This window comes from Schistocerca cancellata, chromosome 6, assembly GCF_023864275.1.
Source record: "Schistocerca cancellata isolate TAMUIC-IGC-003103 chromosome 6, iqSchCanc2.1, whole genome shotgun sequence".
Taxonomy (NCBI): domain Eukaryota; kingdom Metazoa; phylum Arthropoda; class Insecta; order Orthoptera; family Acrididae; genus Schistocerca; species Schistocerca cancellata.
The window spans coordinates 112,946,060-112,967,761 of NC_064631.1; the positions used below are offsets into that span (position 1 = coordinate 112,946,060).

General features: G+C 39.8%; 1 protein-coding gene across 3 annotated transcripts in view; it reads left to right on the plus strand.

The window, feature by feature from the left end:
* Window positions 1-8,072: 8,072 nt before the first annotated feature.
* The window catches only part of LOC126088551 (WD repeat-containing protein 89), a 235,217-nt gene continuing 221,587 nt past the window's right edge, over window positions 8,073-21,702 (plus strand). The window contains exon 1 of one of the 3 annotated variants that reach the window (XM_049906731.1): window positions 8,073-8,304. The gene's annotated coding sequence lies outside the window, so the exon portion shown is untranslated. The remainder of the gene's footprint in view (window positions 8,305-21,702) is intronic. The other 2 variants (XM_049906732.1, XM_049906730.1) reach the window with 2 other exon arrangements.

Below are 21,702 nucleotides of genomic sequence, written 5' to 3' on the forward strand. Positions count from 1 at the left end.
ATGTTACATCAATGACTGTAGCTGAACGTGTCTGGTGACAAAAGATTCCTTTTGACACCATTGACCATTCCATGTCGAGGAAAATGTTAGAGGAATTAGACATTGCATCGAAATACATCTGACTAATTGCAGCTTGATACTCTTTGTTAACTTATCAATTACACTTTGGCAGCAATCTATCGCCATTATTCAGTATTCAAAATGGATTCAGACAAGGAGATCCATACTATTCAACTTAGCCATGGAAAAAGTAAGCTGTCGCACTGGTCTAATCAAAGAAGAATGGTGGGAGCAGTCATAATACTGGTATTTTCTGACGATGTTGTGATTATTGGTAACACCCTAGAGCAACTATGTGCTGATATTTCTGCACAATGCGAAGAAAATTAGGCTGATGGTCAACAATGATAAAACCAAACATCTCGTTGTATTCCACTGTCAAGCTCTCCTTTGTTCCATTGTTGGTGACAGGCATGCCTTTGAACAAGTTCAAGAATGCGAGTAGCTGGGACCACACTGTCTAATGAAAGTGAAGTGACGAAAGAAGTGGATCAACGAAAAATGAGCTCTAATTGCATGTTCTTCAGTCTGAAGAATTCATTCAATTCATGACTGGTATCTTATTGTTACATGATCCAGTTGTACATGATACTAATAATAATTGTACTTTTATATTGTGGGTAAACCTGGACAACATCAGTAACAACTGAAGAAGCAATCTGTACCTTTGAGAGGAAGGTACTTCAAAAGATCGTTGAACTATCTACAATGTCATGGGAGACAAGCAGGAACAAAGAATAAAAGAAGTTATGTACCATCAGTTTGGAAGGCCACACGTTGGCCAAATATTAAGGCAGAACAGGCTACAGTGACTTGCCACATCGTTCAAGCTGATGGATCCCTCCCAAACTGGGGCCTCCATTCCCAATCTGCTGGAAAAGGCCCAATGGGACATCCAAGAACGCAATGGAAGGACTGAATATTAACGATCCTCAAACAAACAGAGCCAGTTGTGGTGTAAGATGAAAGTAGAGACCAATTCTTTTGTGACTTACTGACTCCTTTTTATTGTGCTTTTTGTAATTCGTTCTTTTACAACTTTTTGGAGTGTACTGATATTCTTTTTGTCATTGTAGTGTGGTTATTTATTTTGTTGTTTTCTCTGCTGTAGGCCTTAAAGGCCCATTAATTTAATAAATGATGGTCATGATGATTTTATTGAAATTCTATATTTTTGGACATGTGGAAATTATAACAAATGCATATTGAATCACAGTTTTCCACTGACATTAACATTATTTTATTTTCAGTTATGGGCCATATGAAACAAAATTTGATACAGACATGTGAAATGATTTGTATACATCAATAATACGCTAGAATGAATTTTCTCCCTGCAGTGTTGTGTATACTGAAATGAAATTTTGTTGCATATTAAAACCAGATTAATCAGGAATGTTCTTTGATCAATAACACTGGTGCATTTCTTATATTGGAATGAAGAAAGAATAAATTAATTGGTAATAGATATACAGCATACCCAGAAAAAAAATTCATTTGCAGTTGCGCACCAGATCTTTCTGTAGATATTGTCCAGCTTTTTGAATTTTTATTAACTAGAATCTATTAGATGACTACTGTGAGGGATGCCTCCATGATAATTGTTCGCGTTTTTACTTTAATCACAGTGACTTTCAAAGTTATATGTGACTTTAGTAGGAATTTTCTGTAAACATTATTCGTTCTCAGCATGTCTCGAAATGCAGTGATTCTTTCATAAACTTCATTTCTTTAAAATTTCGTGCATCTGATTACCAGACTGTATCTCCCAACCCTTGCTGGTAACGTAAAGTTTCAATTTCAGTTTTACCATGATTGAGAATACCAGGGTTTGTTTTGGTTTCAGTAGTCCGTTACCACTCACTGTTGGTGCAGATAAAATGTGAGCAAAACCTTTTTCTCACATTTCCTGTTGGTTGTCGTAGCACTGTTTACTCTGAATAAGCGTTCGCTTGACACTATTTTGCTGAACAAATTGCCTTAAAAATACTTTAGAGTATAAAGTTTGTAGTCTGGAATATAGCACACATGCAGACTTAATAGTCTAAAGGCCAATTCACACTGGCCATCCCATCACATCACGCCACGACATGTCGCAGTACCACCAAGGTTTCTCTGGAGGAAAGTTTTGTTGGCTGACGTCATCTGTTCATTGCTGATCACATGACCCACAAGCTCATTTTCTCAAGCTAACCAGCCGTAAAGAGATATTCATATTTCGTTTTGCCTTGGTTGATGTAAGTTGTTTATTGTTCAAAAAATGGTTCAAATGGCTCTGAGCACTATGGGACTTAACTTCTGAGGTCATCAGTCCCCTAGAACTTAGAACTACTTAAACCTAACTAACCTAAGGACATCACACACATACATGCCCGAGGCAGGATTCGAACCTGCGACTGTAGTAGTCACGCGGTTCCAGACTGTAGCGCCTAGAACCGCTCGGCAACCTCGACCGGCAGTTTATTGTTCGTTAGCTGATTTAAATTGTCTCATTTCATTATCTCTTTGGTTGAAAATTATAATAAATAACGAGAGATTATTTGCAACAGTAAGACAGCCATCTGAATTGTACGTGAGCATACTAAATTACTTACCTCTACTACATTTATAAAGTGGATTTGTGTGGGTACTAGTACTGTATTTAATATTTTACAATGAAATGGATTGCAACATGGCTGCATTTGAAGTGAAAAAAGTACTGTGGGTACAATCAAACTGATCAGTTGTTGGAATTTATTCATATGTTGCCAGCCATTTGTAGTGTTACATAGAGAAACGCAATGAAACCTTCAGACACTTCAAGTTGTTTGTGTAAATATGTATTTGTGGGCAGGCCTATTTATTATTAAGTAGTTCTATGTCTTAAGTGTGAAACAGTTTTGTCAACATCAGTGGTCAAGATTTATGTGGTTCCACTAGCTAACCCCTGTACAGATATTCACATGAACTGTTGCTGTTGTTGTGGTCTTCAGTCCTGAGACTGGTTTGATGCAGCTCTCCATGCTACTCTATCCTGTGCAAGTTTCTTTATCTCCCAGTATCTACAGCAACCTACATCCTTCTGAATCTGTTTAGTGTATTCATCTCTTGGTCTCCCTCTACGATTTTTACCCTCCAAACTGCCCTCCAATGCTAAATTGGCGATCCCTTGATGCCTCAGAACATGTCCTACCAACCGATACCTTCTTCTAGTCAAGTTGTGCCACAAACTTCTCTTCTCCCCAATCCTATTCAATACCACCTCATTAGTTATGTGATCTACCCATCTAATCTTCAGCATTCTTCTGTAGCACCACATTTCAAAAGCTTCTATTCTCTTCTTGTCCAAATGGTTTATCGTCCATGTTTCACTTCCATACATGGCTACACTCCATACAAATACTTTCAGAAACTACTTTCTGACACTTAAATCTATACTCGATGTTAACAAATTTCTCTTCTTCAGAAACGCTTTCCTTGCCATTGCCAGTTTACATTTTATATCCTCTCTACTTCGACCATCATCAGTTATTTTGCTCCCCAAATAGCAAAACTTCTTTGCTACTTTAAGTTTCTCATTTCCTAATCTAATTCTCTCAGTATCACCCGACATAATTCATCTACATTCCATGATCCTCGTTTTGCTTTTGTTGATGTTCATCTTATATCCTCTTTTCAAGACACTGTCCATTCCATTCAACTGCTCTTCCAAGCCCTTTGCTGTCTCTGACACAATTACAATGTCATCGGCGAACCTCAAAGTTCTTATTTCTTCTCCATGGATTTTAATGCCTACTCCGAATTTTTCTTTTGTTTCCTCCACTTGAACTATTAAATGCCAAATACAAAATGTAAATCAAATTTATGTATCTTGAAGGGAAAGTTATTTAGGAAGACATGACTAATGCACAAAAATTTGCATTGGGCTAGCAGTTAAAGTTAACTTGAAAGCAAACTAGATTTTCATGAGATGTGATGGCAGCCTGGAAGACCGTGTTCCTTTAAGTAACTCTAGGTGCAATTTAACGTAATAAATGGAAAAACTGATGTGTCGACTTTCCAAAATATAACGTGCTAATTCCTCTTTTCAAACTTCTTGTATGGTATGTGAAATTCCTCTTCTGTAACACGAGATGACATTTTATCGAACCAACGCACTTTCTCGGTGTTGTTTTGTTCTTCTGCCAGCCCTCTCAAATAGGCAAGTTATCCCTGGAAGCTGCGGACTATTTAAGTCCAATAAATGTCATTTTCGTGAAAATGTGGAACCCAGAATACATGCATATAAGTCATCGCGTTGTGTATGTGCACTCCGGTCTTAAAAACTGTTTAAAATCATTTTGTGAAGATCGCAGTTCCTTGGAAGTACAGTTGAGGACAGCAATGCGAGTTAAGATCATGTGACTTGAATTGACCTGACGTGCCACGACATAATGGGCAGTGTGAAAACACCTTGATGTGACAGTGCCATGATGGATAATTTGAGCGGAGTATGGATTGTCCTTTACCAAAAAGAAATCCCAGTCGCCCAGTATACTAAATCCGCTGGTTGTATCTGTGGTGCAATAATTGGATAAGGGTGGTTGGATAGGTTCAAGGAGGTTAAGAGTCCTGCCCACGTTCAATATTTGATGACAAAAATAGTTTGTCAACGCCCTCACACCATCAACAATATTGACAAATATCATCAGTTGACAACGCAGTTTTACAAGGCTAATGATTAGAATACCCAAAAGAAAGCGTATGCTGCAAATACGGTAGCTATAGCTTGCAAAGAACAGAAAATAGCGAAAAAGAGGTAATGAATTTGAGAATGGTTAAAAAAAAGGAGCTACTGGCAACATGTTAACTTACTGACAATGAGAATCATGCCCCTGAAAGTTTTTCGAGTAGTGCTGTGCCGTACCGCACTAACAAGTTACTAATGTTCAGAAGGGATACAACAGAGAAGGACGGTACGGAGTAACTTTGAGATTTCTGGCGACATGTAGGTCATTCGAAAGCTCGAAGTCGAATTGAAATCCAACAGTGCACACGAACGACGTTTGGCTGATATGTGAAGCTCTGTCAACACTTGATCTCACACGTTCATTTTCGGGATGCCTACCGGGATTCCATTCACACCCAGGTTGACAGCCACGACCTTACCCTCCAGTCTCCTGATGACATCTCTCGCACTGCTGCCTTCCTGCACCAGACCTTGTCTGACGCCGTCGCCACCCATATCCCCACCAAAGCCATCCACCCTCACCACCCCGCCCTGCCTCCACAGGCCGTCCTTCTCCTTCGGGAGTCCCGCCGCCTCTACCGCTCTTTTCTCCGCACTCGTGACCGGGATACACTTACCCGCCACCGGCAATTACAGCGACACATCCGCAACCTGCTTGTTGCGAAGAAACGCCGAGCCTGGCGCCAGACATGTACACACCTCAACACCACGCTCCCCATCAACTCTTCCAAGTATTGGTCTGCTTTCCACCGCCTTACTGGGAACCGCCCCACCCCCCAGTACCCTCTCCTCCTTAATGACCGTCCCTTTCCTGACAACCTCAGTAAGGCCAACCACTTTGCCTCCCACCTCTCTGATGTTTTTTCCATCCCAGGTGATCCCCACTTTGATTATTCCCTCTTCCCTGATGTCATGGACCGTACAAATACCTCTGTTCCTCCCCTTGCTCCTAGCTTCCAGTACTTGGGCCACACCCCACCATCTGCACTTAACACTCCCATCACTACACAGGACATCAGCCTCACACTCCGCACTAAACGCAACACTGCTCCCGGCCACAACTGCGTTACCTACCGCCACCTCAAACACTGCCCTCCCTCCTTCCTTTCCCTCCTTGCCGCCCTCTACAATGTCATCCTTGCCACTGGCTTCTATCCCGACCTGTGGAAAACCTCCCGTATCCTGATGTTCTCCAAACCCAATAAGCCTCCATCTGATGCCTCTTCCTATCGTCCTATCTGTCTCACGTCGGTGTTCAGCAAGCTCTTGGAATCCATCCTTTCCCGGCGCATCCATCTCCACCTCCACCAAAACCACCTCCTCCCAAACACCCAATGTGGCTTTCGACCTTCCTTCTCTGCTGATGACCAACTCCTCCGCCTCACTCATCTCCTCTCCCTTCAGCTTAACTCCCGTCGCTCCGCCATTTTTGTCTCCCTTGACCTTGAAAAGGCCTACGACCGTGTCTGGCATCCCGGTCTCCTGTTTAAACTCCAAACCTACGCCCTTCCTATCAACTACATCCGTCTGGTGGCCTCCTTCCTCTCCCGCCGCCCCTCCTACGTTACCATCCACCATGCCAATTCCCGCACCTTTTACCCCTCTGCCGGTGTGCCCCAGGGCTCTGTCCTCTCCCCTCTCCTCTACCTCCTGTACACAGCAGATATGCCCCAACCCCCCCCTCCAGTGCACCTCTTGCAATATGCTGATGACACCGCATTCCTCGCCCTCGCTCCTACCCTCCAACGGTCCCAACGCCTTCTCCAGAATCACCTTGACCTTTTTGCTGCATGGTGTAACCAATGGCTCCTGAAACTCAATCCTTCCAAGACCCAGGCAATCATCGTAGGTCGTACCACTCGCTCCTTCCGGCTCCTGGATTTCTCCCTTACTGTCTGCACACGTCCTGTCCGTCTCACCCCCACCCTCACCTACCTTGGCCTCACCATTGACCGTCACCTCACCTGGATCCCTCATCTCCGATCCATCCAATCCAAAGCCCACAACCGCCTCCGCCTCCTCAAACTCCTCTCTGGCCGGACATGGGGGTTGCACCCCTCTACCATCCTCCACACCTACAAATCCTTAATCCGTCCCATCCTCTGTTATGCCAGTCCTGCCTGGATATCTGCCCCCCCCCCCAAATTCTATCAGTCCCTCCAGATCCTTGAGCGTCATGCACTCCGCCTCGCCTTCCGTATCCGCCTCCCGTCCCCCACGCGGATCCTCTATGATCTCATTCCTTTCCCCCATCTGCTCCTCTTCCTCGAACATATCCGCATCCTCTACACCTCCCGCCGTCTTGAACCCCCTCACCCCCTGGTTGCTCCTCTCCTCTCCCATCCTCGCCCCCTGCCCCGTCTTCACCGTTGTGTCCCCCCTACCCTCCATCTCTACACCCTCCATCTCCTTTCCCAGGGTGGCTTCCGTCAACTCCCCCTCCCGGATGATGCCCTCTCTCCCTCCATTTATCCTTCCTATCAACTCTGATCCTCCCTCCCCCTCCTTTCCTCTGTCCTTTCCCTGGGCTCCCTCTTCCCCCCCCCTTCTGTCCTGTTTCCTCCCCACTACACGTCTCCCTACCTCCCTTCTCCCCCCCAGTCCTTTTGTATTCCCCTCCTCTGCCTACCCCCCTCCCTGTCGCGTCTGCCCCCCACCCCTCTTATGGGTCCTCATCCTCCATCAGCTCCTTTCCCGGTCCCCCCCCCCTTCGCTTTTACTCTCCTTTCCCCCCCTTTTTGTTTTCCCATCTCCTGTCCAGTTTCCCCCCACCTGCTCTCGACTGTGGTGTCACCTTTGCCGCCTTTTTCGTGCTGTGTTCTAGTGACTATTCAGTGTTGTGTTGCGAACAGAAACCATGCTGTCGCTGGGTGTGCATTTTATATACTTTGCGAACAGAATCCAGACTGTCGCCGTGTTTTTTTTAATTGTCTATTGTTTCCCCTGTCTGCTCCATGTGTATTTTTATTCGCTTCATCATCCCTCTGTTGTTTGTTTTAATTTCCCCATTTTCTTTTCACCTTGTTACTCACTAAGTCCCCGATTTTATCGCCTGTTTTTTATTATTATTTATTCTCCTGCTCTTTGTCAGAAAATCTGTAGGCTGCAGAGCGGCGTCCTAAGCTGCTGCCAGCCCGCCCCCTTCGGGGGGAATTGAAATTCAATAAAGGAAAAAAAAAAAAAAAGTTCATTTTCTGTTGACAATACTGTGAATATTTTGAAGGACATCAGTACTGCTCGACATTATTTCTAATTTTGACAATGCATCCATACGCCTTCAGACAGCCAATATATTGACGGGTTGACAATATTACTGAAAGTGTGAGGGCCCCTTGAAGCTAGATTCTTAATCTCGTTGGTCTGGATTTTCCAGTGAGCTAAATTAAAATTTAGTATTGAGATCACTGGAATTTTCGTAGAACGAATATCTTTGACGAACTTTAGTTTGTGTTGTATTTATGTTTACAAAGTTCACGTGGTGAAAACATAACTTGTTTTACTTTCATCTGGAAGCAGGAAAGGTGCATATTATGAAAGTACGTAAGCGTGTTTACTAATCTAAATAGTAGATAAGTAATTATGGAAAGGCATAGTAATTTTGGGGCAGCGTTTATTGGTATGGTGTACTTTTAGACGCCCCGTGTTTAATTAATTAATTGAATAATAATTATTAATAAAGACAATATTATGTCATAAATAAGTAAATTAACATCTGTTGTAAGCTATCAATTGAAAATTTCAGATTTTTTGTGTATTTCCCGGAAAAAGAAAAGATTTCATAGGTGCCAATTTAGGAATAGGTTTGTTTATGTTATCATATTCTGTAAAGCACGTGATTATTTCAATAAAGTACAGGTTGTGTTGTTAGTGTATTCTTACACTTATCCATTTGATTCTCAAGTAAGCAGCCTAAGTGAAAAGTTCGTAAATAAGTGAAAGTTCGTTCCATTCACCTCAACAAGAAGAAGAATTCTTGCGGCCCCACACCTGAAGATTCACAACAAGTGAAAGTTTATTTAGTGTAGGCTCAGTTCTTTGTTTACTTTTGTTTCGTCACATAAACATTAATCGTTTCTATTTCTACTATAGTTCTGAATTAGTATCCGAACCTAAGACCTAAACTTTCTAATAAATTTAATACATTAATTGAGTAGTCTAAGAAGTTATTCTTGTTGTTAACTTACACTAAAGCTAAAATTTTGTTTGCCATGATGTCGGTGACTGTAGCGGTATGGGAATTGTGAAAGTAAACGTGTCTCATTGGTTGTGTAGGATTTGCTGTAGAGATAGGAAGATAGTTGTGCGGGAGGGGAAGATTGCTGCCCTTCGGGCAGAACCACATAAATCAAAGAAAGATCTGGAAAGAATAAAGGGAGTGAAGGGAATAGAGAAGTGTGAAGTGACAACAGTTTATGGAAGAAACGGGAATCGGACAATCTCATCACTGTTGAAAACAGGTTTGATCTGTTTCCACAGTTGGAAACTGATGAACCACAAGTAGTTGTAGTAATAGACAGGACACAACAAACTCTCAAAAAGTATTTGAGATATAAGAAGTCAAAAAAGGTTGTGAAGAAGAAGAAAGTTTTGTAGTTAAGTAGTGTTATAGTATTCAAGTTAGCTTCTTTCTTCTGTAGAGAAAATATGGAGAAAGCAGGAGTTGACATTTTTGGAAACTTTTTTGGTTTAAAGAATATTGATATTAATAAACTCTACTCAGTCACCAATTAGAAGCTTGTGCAACAGAAGTAGTATTTCCAGAATGAGATTTTCACCCTGCAGCGGAATGTGCGCTGATATGAACTTCCTGTCAGATTAAGACTGTGTGCCCAACCGAGACTCGAACTCGGGACCTTTGCCTTCGCGGGCAAGTGCTCTACCTGAGCTACCGAAGCACGACTCACGCCCGGTACTCACAGCTTTACTTCTGCCAGTATCTCGTCTCCTACCTTCCAAACTTTACAGAAGCTCTCCTGCGAACCATGCAGAACTAGCACTCCTGAAAGAAAGGATATTGTGGAGACAGGGTTTAGCCACAGCCTGGGGGATGTTTCCAGAATGAGATTTTCACTCTGCAGCGGAGTGTGCACTGATATGAAACTTCCTGGCAGATTAAAACTGTGTGTCAGACCGAGACTCGAACTCGGGACCTTTGCCTTTCGCGGGCAAATGCTCTACTTGACCCCTTTATAATAGTAAGTACTTACAGAGCACCTTCAGGAAAGTTTAACATCTTCATAAAAAATCTGGAAGCTCCGTTGTCCCATCTCACAGTAAAAATAAATAAATAAAAAGAAAATAGTAGTTGCTGGTGATTTTAATGTGGATTTATTGAAAAGCCCTGCCAGTGAAGAATTAATGCACTCAGTGACACTGTCATTCAATTTAATTCATAATGTAAACTTTGCAGCTAGAGTATGTAATTGCTCTGAGACTGCTGTTGATAATATGTTTGTAGACATATCTAGTAAAAAAAGTAATAGCACAAAACCAATTGTATATGGGCTATCTAATCATGGCATGCAACATCATGAACAATGTCACTACCACGTTTGAAAACTGTTTTCCTCTAAAAGTTACTCAAATTAAACAGAAGTCTATAATAAAACCATGGATTACACAAGGAATAAAGATTTCCTGTAAGACAAAAAGGAAAATGTATCTGTCGACCAAGAATAGTTCCAATGCTGACGATTTAGCTAAATACAAGGATTACTGTAAAATATTAAAAAAAGTAATTCAGACATCTAAACAAATGCACTATGAGAAGAAGATAGCAATGTCAGGGAACAAAATAAAAACAATATGTGATATAGTGAAAGATGAGACTGGTAGAACCAGAAAGGAACAGGAGCAAATAGCACTAATGGTAGATGACACATTAGGAACCGATGGGCATAGTGTGGCAAATCTTTAACAAGTACTTTATATCCGTTACTGATAGAATGGGATTGTCAGGATCAGTAAGTAATGCCCTTGAAAATCTGTAACTAGCCTTGACAAATAGCTTCAGGTACATGAATATGTCACTCACTTCACCAAAGGAATTAAATATTTAAAAATAAAGCATTGTAGTGGTTATGATGAAATAATCAACAAAGTTAATTAAGGCATGTTCTTGTGAGTATAGTACAATTCTAAGTTACTTGTGTAACCAGTCAATTATAACTGGGACATTTCCTGACTGGCTAAAATATGCAAATGTTAAGCCTCTATTCAAGAAAGGGGATTTGTCAAAGGCATTCGATTGTGTGAACCACAAATAAATTAGAATTCTATGGTGTCGCGAGCAGTGCTGCAAAATGGTTCAAGTCATACCTCACTAACAGGAAACAAAGGGTGTCAGTGCAAGGGACTAGTGAATTAAGTCATCATCAAAATGGGAAGAAATTACATGTGGTGTCCCACAAGGATCCATCTTAGGGACATTGCTTTTTCTTCTGTACGTTAACGATCTCTCATCAGTTACACTGCCAGAAGCAGAGTTCGATTTGTTTGCAGATGACACAAGTATTGCAATAAATAGTATGTTGAGTGTAGTTCTAGAAAGGTCTGCTAATGATATTTTCATGGATATTAATAAATGGTTTAAAGCCAACTCACTGACATTGAACTTCAAAAAGACTAACTACATGCATTTCAGAACCTGTAAGAGGTTTCCACGTAGCAAATGCATGAAGTATGAAGAAGAGCAGATAGAAGAGGTCGACAGTCTTCCTGGGATTACAACTTGATAATAAATTCAGTTGGGAGGAGCACACCACAGAACTGCAGAAACGCCTTAACAAATCTGTATTTGCAATTCGAGTGTTAGCAGACATAGGCAACATAAAAATAAAAAAGCTTGCATGCTTTGCCTACTTTCATTCCATGATGTCATATGGTATAATATTTTGGGGTAACTCTTCAAGTCAAACAAAAGTTTTCAGAGTCCAAAAGTGTGTAATATGTATTATTTGTGGAGTAAATTCACGGACATTCTGTAGAAACCTCTTCAAAGAACTGGGTATACTAACTACTGCCTCTCAGTATACTTACTCCTTAATGAAATTTGTCCTGAATAATATATCTCTTTTTCCAACAAACAGCTCAGTTCATACATACAGTACCGGGAACAAAAATGATCTGCGGACTTAAAAGCACTTACTTTAGTTCAAAAAGGGGTCCACTACTCAGGAACACTCATCTTCAACAATTTGCCAGCAAACATAAAAAATTTAGTTACAAATAGAGATCAGTTTAAAAGGAGTCTGAAAGTATTACTAGTGGCCAACTCCTTCTACTCGATTGGCGAATTTTTTAATAGAAACAAATGATGTATTGTATATATTCATACTATTAGTATTGTTATTTCAGCTTTAAAAAAAATGACATGTTCCACATCCACGAGGATCTCCTCAGCATGGATCTATGGAATGAAAAACTAATCTAATCTATATGTTGCAACTTGTCAGGATGAAAAAAAAAATTATTAAATCTAAGTACAAGAGGGGAATAAATAAGTCAAAAATTGGGAATTGTAGGAGATTGCTCAAATACATGAATTGGAGAGATGTTTACAATACTTTTGGCTCAAATAGAAAATACAAAGCATTGATTAATAAAGTTACTTCCTCTGTTGGAAATTGTTTTCCCCTAAAAGTAACTCAAATCAAAAAGAAGTCTAAAAATAAACTATGGATTTAACAAGGGATAAAGATATCATGGTGGACAAAAAGAAGACTGTACCTACTATCTAGGAACAGCACTGATGTTAACATTGTAATATATTGCAAAGAATACTGCAAAATATTGAAGCCAGTAATCCAGAAATCAAAGCAGTTTTATTATGAGAAAAAGATAATTACATCAGGCAACAAAGTAAAAACTGTAAAGGAATTTAGTAAAGACAGAGACAGGTGGGGCCAGAAAGGAAGAGGAACACATAGCACTAGAAGTAAATGAGACATTGGAAACAAGTGCATGTGGTGTTGCAAACCTCTTAAACAAGTACTTTATTTCTGTTACTGACAGCTTGGGGTTATCAGGTTCAGTAAACAGTGCAACGGAGTATCTGGAACCAGGCTTTACAAATAACTTCAGTAAAATGGAAATGAGACACTCATCTCCCAAAGAAGTGCCATCCATCACAAAATAGTTAAATTCTAAGTATTTTAGCAGCTACAATAACATACCAATGACGTTAATCAAAGAGTGCTTATGCGAGTTGAGTTTTATCTTAAGTTATTTGTGTAATCAATGGCTTATCAGTGGAAATATGCTACATTACACCTCTTTAGAAGAAGAATCGGGCAGGTAGGTTAGAAAATTGAAAAAGGGAAATGGATAGGTTAAAGATAGATATAGTGGGAATTAGTGAAGTTCGGTGGCAGGAGGAACAAGACTTCTGGTCAGGTGAATACAGGGTTATAAATACAAAATCAAATAGGGCTAATGCAGGAGTAGGTTTAATAATGAATAAAAAAATAGGAGTGCTGGTAAGTTACTACAAACAGCATAGTGAACACATTATTGTCGCCAAGATAGACACGAAGCCCATGCCTATTACAATAGTAAAAGTTTATATGCCAACTAGCTCTGCAGATGATGAAGAAATTTATGAAATGTATGATGAGATAAAAGAAATTATTCAGGTAGTGAAGGGAGATGAAAATTTAGTAGTCATGGGTGACTGGAATTCGAGATTAGGAAACATAGTAGGTGAATATGGATTGGGGGTAAGAAATGAAAGAGGAAGCCATCTGGTAGAATTTTGCACAGAGCATAAATTAATCATAGCTAACAGTTGGTTCAAGAATCATGAAAGAAGGTTGTATACATGGAAGAACCCTGGAGATACTAAATATATTATGGTATAATGGTAAGACAGAGAATTAGGAACCAGGGTTTAAATTGTAAGACATTTCCAGGGGCAGATGTGGACTCTGACCACAGTCTATTGGTTATGAACTGTAGATTAAAACTGAAGAAACTGCAGAAAGGTGGGAATTTAAGGAGATGGGACCTTGATAAACTGACTAAACCAGAGGGTGTAGAGAGTAGGTAAAAAGACGAGGGCTGGTAGAAATCCTTGGGTATCAGAAGAAATATTGAATTTAATTGATGAAAAGAGAAAATATAAAAATGCAGTAAATGAAGCAGGCAAAAAGGAATACAAACGTCACAAAAATGAGATCCACAGGAAGTGCAAAATGGCTAAGCAGGGATGGCTAGAGGACAAATGTAAGGATGTAGAGGTTTTATCTCACTAGGTGTAAGATAGATACTGCCTACAGAGAACTTTGGAGAAAAGAGAACCACTTGTATGAATATCAAGAGCTCAGATGGAAACCCAGTTCTAAGCAAAGAAGGGAAAGCAGAAAGGTGGAAGGAGTATATAGAGGGTCTATACAAGTGTGATGTACTTGAGGACAATATTATGGAAATGGAAGAGGATGTAGATGAAGATGAAATAGGAGATACGATACTGCGTGAAGAGTTTGACAGAGCACTGAAAAACCTAAGTTGAAACAAGGCCCCGGGAGTAGACAACATTCCATTGGAACTATTGACGGCCTTGGGAGAGCCAGTCCTGACAAAACTCTACCATCTGGTAAGCAAGATGTATGAGACAGGCGAAATACCCTCAGACTTCAAAAAGAATGTAATAATTCCTATCCCAAAGAAAGCAAGTGTTGACAAATGTGAAAATTACAGAACTATTAGTTTAATAAGTCACAGCTGCAAAATACTAATGCGAATTCCTTACAGACAAATGGAAAAACTGGTAGAAGTTGACCTCGGGGAAGATCAATTTGGATTCCGTAGAAATGTTGGAACACGTGAGGCAACACTGACCTTACGTCTTATCTTAGAAGAAAGATTAAGGAAAGGCAAACCTACGTTTCTAGCATTTGTAGACTTAGAGAAAGCTTTTGACAATGTTGACTGGAATACTCTCTTTCAAATTCTCAAGGTGGCGGGGGTTAGATACAGGGAGTGAAAGGCTATTTACAATTTGTACAGAAACCAGATGGCAGTTATAAGAGTCGAGGGGCATGAAAGGGAAGCAGTGGTTGGGAAGGGAGTGAGACAGGGTTGTAGCCTATCCCAGATGTTATTCAATCTGTATATTGAGCAAGCAGTAAAGGAAACAAAAGAAAAATTCAGAGTAGGTATTAAAATCCATGGAGAAGAAATAAAAAATTTGAGGTTTGCCGATGACATTGTAATTCTGTCAGAGACAGCAAAGGGCTTGGAAGAGCAGTTGAACGGAATGGACATTGTCTTGAAAAGAGGATATAAGATGAACATCAACAAAAGCAAAACGAGGATAATGGAATGTAGTCGAATTAAGTCGGGCGATGCTGAGGGAATTAGATTAGGAAATGAGACACTTAAAGTTGTAAAGGAGTTTTACTATTTGGGGAGCAAAATAACTGATGATGGTCGAAGTAGAGAGGATATAAAATGTAGACTGGCAATGGCAAGGAAAGGATTTCTGAAGAAGAGAAATTTGTTAACATTGAGTATAGATTTAAGTGTCAGGAAGCCATTTCTGAAAGTATTTGTATGAAGTGTAGCCATGTATGGAAGTTTGGACAAGAAGGGAATAGAAGCTTTCGAAATGTGGTGCTACAAAAGAATGCTGAGGAAGTATTGAATAGAATAGGGGAGAAAAGGAGTTTGTGGCACAACTTGACAAGAAGAAGGGACAGATTGGTAGGGGATGTTCTGAGGAATCAAGGGATCACAAATTTAGCATTGGAGGGCAGCATGGAGAGTAAAAATCGTAGAGGGAGACCAAGAGGTGAATACACTAAGCAGATTCAGAAGGATGTAGGTTGCAGTAAGTACTGGGAGATGAAGAAGCTTGCAAAGGATAGAGTAGCATGGAGAGCTGCATCAAACCAGTCTCAGGTCTGAAGACCACAACAATAACAACATAGAAGAAGGGGCATAAGGAGATACCATTAAACTATTGACTAATTTCACTTTTGCTGGCATTTTAAAATTTGTGAAAAGGCTATTTTTGAGCATCTCCTTAAACATCTGACTGCTAATAATATAATGTCCAAGTTATAGTTTGGGTTTCTTGAGGATTCTGACATAGAGAAAGCTGTTTACACATATAGTGAGAATGTATTCAATTCTTTAGATAACAAATTAGAGGCTACTGGCAATTTCTGTCACCTGTCAATAGCCTTTGACTGTGCGAATCACAGCATTCTCTTAAGTAAATAGGAATATTATGGTGTCACCAGCAAGGCTGTGAAATGATTTGAGTCTTATCGAACTAACAGGAAACAAAGGTTGTCATTGTGAAATACCTGTGCAGTAAGCAGTCAGTCTTCATCTGATTGGGAATTAATTACATGTGATGTTCCTCGAGGTTTCATCTTGGGTCTTTTGCTTTTTCTTGCATACATTACTGACCTCTCATTTATTACATTGCCAGGTGCTAAGTTTGTTTTGTTTGCAGATGATACAAACATTGCAATAAGTAGCAAGTCAAGTATAGATTTAGAAATGACTGCTAGTCAGATTTTTGCTGGCATTAATACATGATTTAAAGCCAATTCACTGTCAGTAAACTTTGAAAAGACCCCCAATATGCAGTTCAGAATCTTTAAGAAATTTCCTTCCAGCTGTGTATAACGTATGAAGACATGCAGATTGAAGAGATTGGCAGTGTAGTGTGTTTACATTTTGCGGTGTGCACTGCAGCTGTAGCGGTTATAAGCTAAGTACTGACAAACTTGTTTGTGCTCTGTAATACAGTTATTAAATTTAATAGTTTTCAGCTGTGTTGCGTGCCGTTTGTGTCGAAATAATGACTCAATAAACTTTTGTAATTGTTCGCTCGCTGTGTTTTAGAGAGTTTTCAGTGTGTTGAAATCGTTAGTAATTTTCGTGCTGTAGTTTTCAACTGACGTTTATTATTCTTTCTAGTGAAATATTTCAGTAAAATTTTCATATAGTCTTTTAACTTTGCTTACTGTTACAGTGATAGTTTTAATTTTTTAGTTCTAGCTAATAATTTTGTGAAGTTTTGCTGGTATTGGTATTGGCTGTGTTGTAGTAGTATTAATACAAGTAGCTGCTTTCTTAGTCGGCAGAGAATTTTGAGACCATTATTGTTAGTTTTTAAATAGTTCTACTGGTGTAACTGAACTTTGGTAACGTAGACATATAGTTTTTTTTCAGTAACTGTAAAATTTACCATGAGTGAAAAGTGTGGGCTCTGTTGTAGGTTTGTGAGTAGTGGATTACGGTGTGGGATTTGTTCAAAGTATTTTCATTGGGGGGGAATGCAGTGGGGAAGCCAGTGGTCATTTTAGGGAGATCCTCTCCTGGGAATGTAGAATCTGTAGTAGAAACAAGTTAATAGAGGAGCAGGAGCGTAAGATCTGTGCCCTTCAGGTGCAGTTACAATGCACAAAGGAGGAACTAGATAGGTTGAGGAGGGGAAGGGTGGTGGGGAATGGGAACTGGCAGTTGGCAAGAGGTAGGAGGAGGAGGTGGTATTCAGACAGTTATACTTTGCATATATGCAGTAGATTTGACCAACTGTGATAGTTGAATGGAGAGGAGCCTCTTGTAGCTGTATATGTAGGGAACATGCAGCAGTCCTCAGCAGTTAGGAGGCCTAGGTCAGTTGCAAAGTCTAACAGAAAGAAGAAGATTCTGCTGCTAGGTAGTTTGCATGGTAGAGTTGTGGGCCAGCAGTTGCAGGAAGTGTTGGGGAGTGAGTACCAGGTCACCAGCATTGTGAAGCCTAGTGCAGGGTTGGCTCAGGTGACTGAAAGCATAGGGGAGTTATGTAAGAATTTTACGAAAGAGGATCAAGTAGTGATAGTGGGTGGAGCAGGGAACAGTCTTGATAGGGACGGGGAATATGAAGTCAGTGGTGACTTGGTTAAGATAGCTACTCAAACTGGTGGTACTAATGTGCATTTCGTGCAACTGTTTCAGCGTCATGATCGGCCTCACCTTATTGCGGCTGCTAGGCGCGTTAATGTGGGGCTGGGGAGGGCACTGATGGCGGAGGGCATGGATCACATCTCAGTGGTGCCAGTTGGGTCTATCAGTAGATGGGGTTTCACTAGGCATGGCCTGCACCTCAGTAGGTATGGGAAGGGGACGCTGGCTAAGCTTATAGGTGACAGTGTAGTGGGTGGTGGTTGTGGTAGTGGTAGCACTCATGGAAAAATTCCTATAGTAGTTGGTGTTAGAGCTGCACCTTTTTTAGACTGAAGTCAGCTGATAGGTATACCTGCTGAAAGGAAGTGCCTCTAACTAAGGGCTCACCTCCAGAGGATGTAATGTTTCCAAGTAGAGAAGGAATTAGCATATTTCCTCAAAATATAAGAGGTATTAGAGATAAAGTTAGTGAACTGCTAATAGATGGTAACTCTGAAATTATTGGTATATCAGAGCACCACTTAAATAATTTGATAATTCAGATGCTTCCTTTACCAGGCTACAGATCAGCTGGCTGTTTCTCAAGGAGTTCCTTGCAGGGTGGGGGAGTGGCTCTGCACATAAAAAAAACAGTATTTCATTTGAGTCCATAGATGTATCACGACACTGCACTGAACAGGTATTTGAAAGTTGTGCAGCATTAGTTGAATTTAGTGAAACTAAACTTGTAATTGCTGTTGTTTATAGGTCTCCTAACTCCGACTTCAGAGCATTTTTGCTTAACCTGTAGGGGGTTCTTGATTCACTTTGTAGGAAGTACCAGAAAGTAGTTATATGTGGTGACTTCAATATTAATTTTGTACATGATTGTGCAAGAAAAAGGATGTTGGTAGATCTCCTGAATTCGTATGATCTGATGCAAACTGTGTTTTTTCCAACTAGGGTGCAGGGGAACAGTAGCACAGTCATAGACAATATTTTTATTTATTCTTCATTACTAGATAGGCATTCTGTTAGTAAAAGGGTGAATGGCCTTTCAGACCATGATGCACAAATTTTAACACTAAAAGGTTTTTGTGCTCTAACCAATGACATATTTAATTACAAACTACGTAGGAAAGTTAATCCAACAGCAACAGAGAGTTTTTCAAAACTTGTCAAGGAACAAGAGTGGCAAGATGTTTATAGTGCCGATAATATAGGTGATAAATACAATGCTTCCTGTAACACATTTCTCATGCTCTTTGAGAGTTGCTTTCCATTAGAACATTCTAAACGGGGTACTAGCAGTAATGGACAGCCCGGTTGGCTGACTAGTGGGATAAGGATATCATGTAGAACAAAGCAGGTATTATATCAAAATGTTAGAAGTAGTCACAATCAAGATACATTAGCCCATTACCAACAGTATTGTAAGGTGCTTAAAAATGTTGTTAGCAAGGCAAAAAGTATGTGGTATGCAAATAGAATAGCTAATTCACAGGATAAAATTAAAGCCATATGGTCAGTTGTGAAGGAAGTGTCTGGTCAGCAAGACAAGGTCGACGATATAAAGTCAATTTGCAGTAATAATATTTCTGTTACTGATAAATCAGATATATGTACAGTATTTAACAACCATTTTCTGAGCATTGCTGGTAAATTAAATAAAAATTTAGTATCTACAGGAAATCATATAAATTTCTTAGCAAATGCCTTTCCGAGATTGACGTCTGAAATACTCCTCTATGATACAGACAAGAGGGAGATTGAGACAATAATCAAATCACTGAAGACTAAGGACTCTCATGGTTATGATGGAGTGTCTGGTAGATTATTAAAGTACTGTGCTGCACATGTTAGCCCTGTATTTAGCCATATTTGTAATTTTTCCTTTAGGAATGGTTAGTTTCCTGATTGATTAAAGTACTCAGTAGTAAAGCCGCTTTATAAAAAGGGAGAAAGGGATAAGGTAGATAATTTTAGACCTATTTCTATGCCATCAGTATTTGCAGAAGTTATCGAAAAGTCTGTGTTTGTAAGGTTAATTGATCATTTTATATCACACGATTTGCTATCAAATGTACAGTTCGGGTTTAGAAGTCATTTGACAACTGAAAATGCTATATTCTCTTTTCTCTGTGAGGTACTGGATGGGCTAAACAACAAGTTTCGAACGCTTGGCGTATTTTTTGATTTAACAAAGGCATTTGACTGTGTTGATCACACAATATTGCTTCAGAAGTTGGACCAGTACGGAATAAGGGGAGTAGCTCACAATTGGTTCACCTCTTACTTTAGCAACAGGCAGCAAAAGATCATTATTCACAATGTTGATAATGGCTGTGATGTGGGATCTGAGTGGGGTACTGTCAAGTGGGGGGTGCCCCAGGGATCAGTGTTGGGGCCGCTCCTGTTCCTCATTTATATAAATGATATGCTCTCTAGTATTATGGGTAACTCTAAAATATTTCTGTTTGCTGATGACACTAGCTTGGTATAAAGGATGTTGTGTGCAACATTGACTCGGTTTCAAGTAGAGCAGTACATGACCTCAGTTCATGGCTTGTAGAAAATAAACTAATGTTAAATCACAGTAAGACTCAGTTTTTACAGTTCCTAACACACAATTCAACAAAACCTGATGTTTTAATCTCACAGAACGGGCATATGATTAGTGAAACTGAACAGTTCAAATTCCTAGGTGTTCAGATAGATAGTAAGCTGTCGTGGAAAGCCCACGTTCAGGATCTTGTTCAAAGACTTAATACTGCCATTTTCAGTATTCGAACGGTATTGAAAGTGAGTGATATTTCGACACATAAATTAGTCTACTTTGCTTATTTTCATTCACTTATGTCGTATGGTGTTATGTTTTGGGGTAACTCTTCCCAATCTACAAGGATATTTTTGGCTCAGAAACGGGCGGTTCGAGCAATAAGTGGTGTGAGTTCACAAACCTCTTGGCCTCTCAATATGTATATTCCTTATTGTCATTTCTTGTTACCAATATTAGTTTATTTACAACAATAAGCAGCTTTCACTCGGTTAATACTCGGCAGAAATCAAACCTCCATTTGGATCGGACTTCCTTAACTCTTGTGCAAAAAGGTGTGCAGTATACTGCTGTATCCATTTTCAATAAGCTGCCATTTGAATTCAAAAATCTTAGCAGTAATCTACTCGCTTTCAAATCGAAACTGAAGAGTTTCCTCATGGGTCACTCCTTTTATTCTGTCGAGGAGTTCCTTGAAAAATTAAGATGATTCTCATTGTATTGCTGATAGCGTTTGCTTAAACTTATGGACTGATTTTCTTTCAGGTTCATGAACATTTATTTTTATCTGTTATTCCTTTTTATGTTGTAAGTTCATGTACTGACACGTTCCATGACCTTGGAGATTTGCTCCTCAATTTGGTCCTACGGAACGTGACATTTAAATAAATAAATAAAATAAATAAGTGTTAAATTTCTGGGATTAGAACTTAATAATAAATTCAGTTAGGACTGGCATACCACAGAATTGCTGAAGCACCTGAGCAGGTCTGAATTTGCAGTGAGAATGATGTCAGATGTAGGAGATATAAATATAAAAAACCTGTGTACCTTGATTACTTTTATTCTATTAAGTCATGCGGGGCCATATTATGGGGTAACTCGTCAAACAGAACAAAAATGTTTAGCGTGCACAAATGTGTAATTTGAATCATATGTGCGGTAAATTCAAGAACATCATGTAGAAACCTGTTCAAGGAAGACTTACCTTAGGGGGAAAAAAGGACAGATATACACTCGCACTCGCATATCTGTCCTTCTTTTAACAAATATGTACTACATATGGACGTCTCTATTAATCGTATTCATGAATCCAACCCACTTTCATTTAAGATTGATATAATAGCAGATAATTGGTACAAGGCACACACGCCCATTTGTTGTCAGCACTGAGAAACAAACAAGAAAACATTTCCATTATTATGTCCCCTCCCACCGCAACAACAAATCTATCTGCCCCTGTACCAGTGGCACCTGTAAAGGTGATAGAACAACT